At 42.0% G+C, this 7,057-nt stretch overlaps 1 long non-coding RNA gene across 3 annotated transcripts in view; it reads right to left on the reverse strand.

Annotated features, from left to right (window-relative positions):
- The window catches only part of LOC109324029, a 44,054-nt gene that overhangs the window by 24,350 nt on the left and 12,647 nt on the right, over positions 1 to 7,057 (reverse strand). The window contains exon 3 of one of the 3 annotated variants that reach the window (XR_002104831.1): positions 3,332 to 3,453. The exons of the other annotated variants lie outside the window; for them this stretch is intronic. This is a non-coding gene — a long non-coding RNA (uncharacterized LOC109324029). The remainder of the gene's footprint in view (positions 1 to 3,331; positions 3,454 to 7,057) is intronic. 3 annotated transcript variants of the gene reach the window in all.

Genomic DNA, 7,057 nt, shown 5'->3' on the forward strand with positions numbered 1-7,057 from the left:
TGACCCCAGCTGACTTCCTGCCCTTTGGGCAGGGGGCTGGACTCGATGATCTCCCGAGGTCCCTTCCAGCCCTAATGTCTATGAAATCTATGGAATCTGCTCAGGTCCCTTCCGACCCTAGAAACTATGAAACTATGAAATTTTCAGAGTACCTCCATTTTGGTGAGTCCCATGAGCAGAACTTATTTCATCAGTGGAGATTGGATGAATTCCTTCCTCCCTTCCACACATTCATTTTTTATACAGACTAGGAGGAATTATCCTATCCTATCATTCCTAATCAATGTGCTTCAACTATACTTGGGAAAGTCTCCCCACCCACCCCCAACAAAAGATCCAATGTCCTTGATCCATTAAATCTTTGGCCTGTCAAACTGAGACAATTAACAAAAGAAAGTACTTGTAATGTGGACATCTACCACCTTTGCACCTGGCTTGAAATTGTAACACCACCAGTTCACATTACCCAGGAAACAACTGTCAATCGGTAACAACCTGCACTCAAAGCTAACCTAGTTTGAATTAGAATTAATGACCAGAGCTTCAATCTGGAAACAGGATACATGCAGGCAGACCCCGTGCCTGGGCAGAAGTGTATTGACTGTGCAAATCCAGTGTTAGGGCTGATACTGTCAAAAAGAATGGTCCCAGGTCTCCTCGCCAATCCCCAGGGTGTTCCAGTCTTATGAACATGCAGTAGAATGTAATTTGTATTAGCTCTGCACGTCTATAGCTTCCAGGCTTACCGGAAGATAAAGAGCTCCGGCGTCAAATTAAAAATAAAAGTTGTAATAGAGCCCCTGAAAATGTATTTAAAAATAGTAATACATTTTCCATCTTTGCCCCTTGGGCTTTTCTGCTTCTAAATGAGAATAGCAGCCCTTCACAGCTTAAAAGCTGTCAAACTGATGTAGCACTTAGATTAGTGCCATCACCTAAGAAACTTTCATGTGTTTTCATTCTGGAGCTGAACTGATTCCAAAACCATTGGCACTTTCTCTTGCTTACATGTCCTTACAAAAGCTGTTTCTTGCCGGCACTGGAGAAAATATGATTGCCTGTCTGAAAATTATCTCCTTTCCTTATACAGTTCTGTAGCTGCACCCAAATAGAAGCAGTCAAAACCACATGCAGAAATATTTCATTACTGAAATGAGGCTAATATCAGGCAATAAGCATGCTGCATAGCAGAAAATGTCTATTCTTAGAAGAGCACTGTAGGAGCTTTAATTTCTACAAAGGGGCTTGGTTTTTAAGGGCTCATTCAACACACTCCATGCAATGTGTTGTGCCTGAGCTTATTGAAAGGATAAAAGTATTTGTTACAACCCTTTACAACCTCATAGTTAGGGCCCTACCAAATTCATGAAATGAACTATATTGTGGCTCCTTTAATCTTGCAGGTTCCCCCATACACGCCCCTCACCACTGATCAGTGAAGGGGGCCCATTTTGCAGCTCACTCCTGATCAACAGGGAAGCAAAAACTGTGTTTTTAAATATGCCACCATTGTTGCCTCCCCACCAATGGGAGGCAAAAACGGCACCATATTTAAAACCACAATTTTCACCTCCCCACCAATCAGGAGTGGGCCCTTCCACCAATCAGTAGGGTGGGGGGGAGGGGGTACAGCATATTGGGGGGGCACCTGCAAAATTAAAGGAGCTGCAGTGCAGCTCATTTCCACCATGAATTCAGTACTGGCCAACTCATAGTTACCACAAACACTAATTATTCCTCACCTTCAGGTGGAGGTTATTAGCTAAGCATTATCGCTAGCCCTCATTCCCCACAGTGTGCAGGTGGGGATATGGGGTACCCGAGAAATTGATTTGCTTCAAGTCAGACTGTGAATGAGTAGTGAAATAAAGCAAAAATCAATTCCTAATTTAAAGCCATGCACTCAGTCCATTAGACTTCACAGCCTCCACTAGGAGTGAAGGACTTAAGGAGTGAAGTGACTCTAGCAATGAGGGAGATTAAAGCCCCTAGACATTTTTACTAAGCTTTAGCAACTAATACAATGCAGGGGGAAATAAGGTTTAATGTAATTGGAAGTTAAGTGGAATAAGGTTTACTGTATCTGTATTTGAAATCTTTACTGAGAAAGTCTGTTTAAACTTAGGAACTTTTTAATGGTTAACTTTCCATTGCTCATGAGGAAACAAATTGCTGTAATGCCATTGGTTTCTAGTTCTTTAAACATACCAAAGTTATACAAGTAAGCATTATCCTATAGCTCAGTTACATTTTTACTAATCCTTTGTATGGCAGTAGTAAAAATCTTCCAGTAAGTGAATAGAAGACAGAAACAGATAAGCAAAATGTAAGTCTAATCTGAAGTGCCAAACAACAAAGCACTTAGGCTCATTGTTAACTTTAACTTTCTGGTTGAACTTTAATGTTCAGCCATGTCTGAAATAAACTTTTCTTACTTTCCAGGGGAGCACAGTTAAGTCAATGCTGTACATTTTTTAAAACCCCATCCTAAAATTTGAGAAAGAAGATTGACTGGATTGGTGTAGCATGATTCTAACCTGACTACCTCCTGGGTTTGTTCCAGTTTAGCTTGTGGAACTGCATTCCCTCTAACCCCTCCCCCATGTCTATCTATTCCTTCTCTTCTGTCTATCCCACCACACCTAGTATAAGACAAAATTTCTGTACAAGCCCTGCCCTCTGGCAAAAGACATCCCATGTCTCTTGGACATAGTTATGTTCCTCTATTGTCAGATCTCAGCTGAAAGCATCTCCTTCCTTATCTTTACCCCCTAGAATTTCTCTCTCTGTACGGTGAGTGTTTAACTTTTTATAATTGTATTCAACTCTAAAACATATGGGGATGCAGTTTATAAAAGAGATGAAATACAAAATCATGCTATTCTGTATTCATTATCCTCAGTCATTACTCTTACATAAAGAACACTTTCAGTTGCAGGACACAGTGTCTTCACCTCCTGTTGAGCTACAATCTTAACCATTAATCTATGTTGTGGGTACCTCAAGGTTCCTGTTTGGCACTATGTTATGCATGTCTGGAATATAGTTTGGAACTCAGTTTACCCTAAAATAATTTGTAGGCTCACCGTTACGTTGCTATGCAGTCCAAAACCAGGAACTCTATATAAGATGCGGGACTATTCTGCAATAATTGATTAATACAACATGGTGACCTGGTTGTTGCAGTATTTGCAGTAGAAATATATTTGGTTTATTTTAACAGCAGACTGCTGGGGAAAGGAGGAGAAAATAAAAGGCTCATTTGAGATGAGACAATTCCCAGTAAGAGGTAGTTAAGAAGTGCCTGATTTATTAACTATAAAGAACTTACTTCACAGCTCTAGCCAATCCATATACAGTATCTTGTTTTGCCAATACTGTGAACCAGCTGATGAAGATGATCTCAAAATTCCCCTCTTCCCAGAGGTTAGAGCATTGCTAGAGAAGTGTGTGCTAGAACAGAACATTCAAGAGGTCAGAGAGTAGGGGAAAACAGTGTTTAGATGTTTAGTTGTTTTAAAGTCTTTTTTCCCTACATTGTGTTTTGTGGTTACTGTTAAGGTTAAACAGTGCTTTGGTTTAAGGAAGTGTCTAATCACCTACTGTATCTCACAAACCAAGCCTGCTGGGTAAGCAGGGCAGTATACAGAATACTATAGCCAAGGGTCCAGCTTGTAAGTGGCAGAATGGCAAACTGTACTCTGAGAAAGGTAAAAGGCACAAGGCCTGGTACCTCAGAGCTGCACTTGGAGAAACTAGCAAGAGATCAGAGGTGCGGCTGCCCCTGCTCGCCTTGCAACCATGGCACTATGTAATAACCACAGACAGAATTCATTCTGTACAGTCACAGTTCCCTTAAGTATTGTTTTGTCTTTCTCCTGGTTCTGCATGCAGGGGTCCCCCCCAGAGCATTGATGTTAAAGCCTCCCTTCATATTGCTTTACAGACTTTTATCATATACAGTAGGGAGGAGAATATGTTTATTTTTCACACCCACTCAATTGCACAAGATTTCCTTTCCAAGCAGGCTGATTATGCAGGTTATCAGTAAAGATTACTATGTTCTGAGATGGGGCAGGACATTTTTTTTCCCATATTATGGCACACTGTACTAGTTACATAATACATATTATACAATTATTGGAGATAAAACAATGCAATTCCTTCCCTTTGGGAAGCCTTGTCATTATTATAATCTATAATGACTGAATATATTAATTGGTAATTATATAATAATACTTTTGAAGGCAAAGCAAGAAACAATCATTCTAGTCTAAATGCCCTTGGACCAGCTGCTGAATGGAGTCATTCAAACAAATCCATAGCACATTCCATAGAACCAAGTTCATCATTAAAATATTCCAGAGACTATCCATTGTTTTCATCCCTTGTCATAACAGAACAGTCCTCTCTGTCACTGATACTTCTCTTACAAAAGAACAAGGTTACAGAAAATGTAACTGTAAACAGGAATGCTAAAGACCCTCTAATCTACAACAAGGTTGTAGTGGGAACTTTTATGATTGGGCTGAAGTCACAAACATAATTTCTCCTCCCAAGAGCAGAGCCTATAAGCTACCCAACTAGCACATTATAATCAGGGTAAGCCAACCTGAGCTGGCACGTTGGCAGTTCTTTCTCCCTCAGTCACACACACCCCTTTCAGAGCAAAGGTTTATGTCAGTAGTCAATGAAGTAGGTTTTCTGAGATTTTGCTGTCAATTGGCATTATTCCCAGATTGAAAAAAATTAACCTCTTTTGTGCCTGAGTTTACCCATCTAGCAAATAACAAGTATGTTGGAAAGTAGTTTAAGCTCTTTGCATGCATATTCTTAGAAAAGTGCTGTGTATTTTTATTCAGAGATGTATTTGGTAGCATATTTTTGTTAGCACTTGTCCTTTCTTAATTCCTCTCTGTTTTGTGTCTCCAGTTTGAAATGTATTAGTTGCTCTGGACACAAGCATGTCATTTTTGTGGTTCTATATGACCCCAGTGCAATTACTGTTCTTTAACAATCCCTCTGGTTTGTTTTGTTACCTGGATAGTTTTGTTAGGTTCCTGATGCAGAACCAGTGTATCACTCCAAAAAAAACAGCTCAAGCTCAGGTAGTTTTATCAGATGTTTGGTGGTATAAGGCACATAGAAAATATGAATGATGAATCTTATATTTACTTAGCTTCTTGCACCTAGAACATTCTCTGCAAAGATTATGCTACAGCATGACTTAGCTAAAATACTGTTGTAAATCCACTGATTTTTCCACAATTTTTGTCATCTCAAATAGTCCTTTACCAGTGCCTGAGCATGTTTACACTATAAAGTGCTTCTTCAAGTTATATGTGCAAGCTCATGAGAACATTTTTTTAATTGCAGCTGTTTTGCTTGGTAGTTTTATTTACGGTTCATTGGAATAAGCGCTCCCCTAATCAATAACTCCTTTCTTACCCCTTTCATCTTGGCGTGAGTGCAAGTACAGTTCTACTTCCATATTGAATTCATTTTTTTTTCCTATTTAACATGCTTTGACATAACTAAAAAGGCATTTTGATTAATTTTCTGCCTGAGGGAGAGGAAAGGGAGTGTAGGAGTTAGCTTCTGCGTGAACTGACTAGTTCGGGCTTTCAACCTATGTATTGCTGTGTCCATGGACATGAATGATATACATAATGATAACCTAAGAAATATTTCTAACCTGTATGCATTGCAAATTCTTGTGAAAGGCAGCTCCACCTGGAGAGGCCAGACAGGAAAGACCCACATATTTTGTTGAAACAGGAAAGCACTCTTGTTGAGCACAGTCTCAGGTCAGCCATTTCCTCCTCTTCCCTCTTCTGAGCAGCAGTTTTTCCAATAAAGTGTTGGTGGCTGAGGGAAATTGTTATACCCTCTTGTTGCAGCAGCAGTATATCGTCTTATGCAGGGGTATGCAAAATATGGCCCATGGGCTGGATCTTGCCCACCAACAGATTCAGTTTGCCCTGGAGTTAGACAGCTGCCAACTAATTGGATCTGGCCTGCTGGAGGCCTGTAGCTCCAGCTGCCCTATGGTGCTCAGTGAGCGGGCGGGACTGCTTCTGCCCAGCAGCATCAGCTGTGGACCTTGGTGGGGCTTCCCCTGTAGCGGGCACTTGACAGCATTAGCTGTGGACACCACCAATAGCCTCAGGAGCCAAGACCCAGAACTTGCCAGCAGCATCCACAGCTAATCCTGCTGCCCTCCTGGCACGGTGGAAGCTCCTTCCTGGAAGCCTGAACCAGAACTTGCCAGTAGCATCAGCTCTGGACCCAGGCAGGAGTTGCTGTCATGCCCGGCAGGCAGCAGTGTCAGCTGTGACACCACTAGCGGGTCCTGCATCAGGGCTCCAGAACCTGTCAGCTGTGCCCACAGCTGACATTGCCACCCACCCAGCATGGCAGCAGCTCCTGCCTGGGTCCACAGCTGATGCTACTGGCAGGTTCTGGGGCAGGGGTCTGGGCGGGAGTTTCCACTGTGCCAGGAGGGTGGTAGCAACTGCTATGGTAGCAGGTTCTTTATCCAGGTTCCTGAACTTTATGGCAGCATCCACAGGTGATGCTGCTGCCTGCTTGCTGCAGTGAACTACAGCTAAGTAGGTTCAGAGGAAGGGGGATGGGGAGAGAGACAGAAAGAAAAGAAGAGACAGCTAGAAGAGAAGGATAAGGAGAGAGAGGAGAGAGAGAGAGAGAAAAAGAGAGAAACAAGACCAACGATGAGAAGAGACTAGAAAGAGATGGATGTGGCTCTCAGCAGGTCCCTGAACTTGTTGAGTGGCCCTCCAGCCGAAATAATTGTCCACCCCTGATCTAATGGCTGAAGTAGGATCAGTGGAATCTAGTCTATGAAAGGATTTTCCATTTGTCCCATTTGCCTTTGTATAGCTACTTGAATTATTTATTCATAGTTTCATAGTTTCCAGGGTCGGAAGGGACCTGAGCAGATCATCTAGTCCGACCCCCTACCATGGCAGGAAAGAGTACTGGGGTCAAATGACCCCAACAAGATGTTCATCTAACCTCCTCTTAAACACCCCCAGGG

Source organism: Crocodylus porosus, unplaced genomic scaffold (genome assembly GCF_001723895.1).
Source record: "Crocodylus porosus isolate Cpor-Errol unplaced genomic scaffold, CroPor_comp1, whole genome shotgun sequence".
NCBI classification, from domain to species: domain Eukaryota; kingdom Metazoa; phylum Chordata; order Crocodylia; family Crocodylidae; genus Crocodylus; species Crocodylus porosus.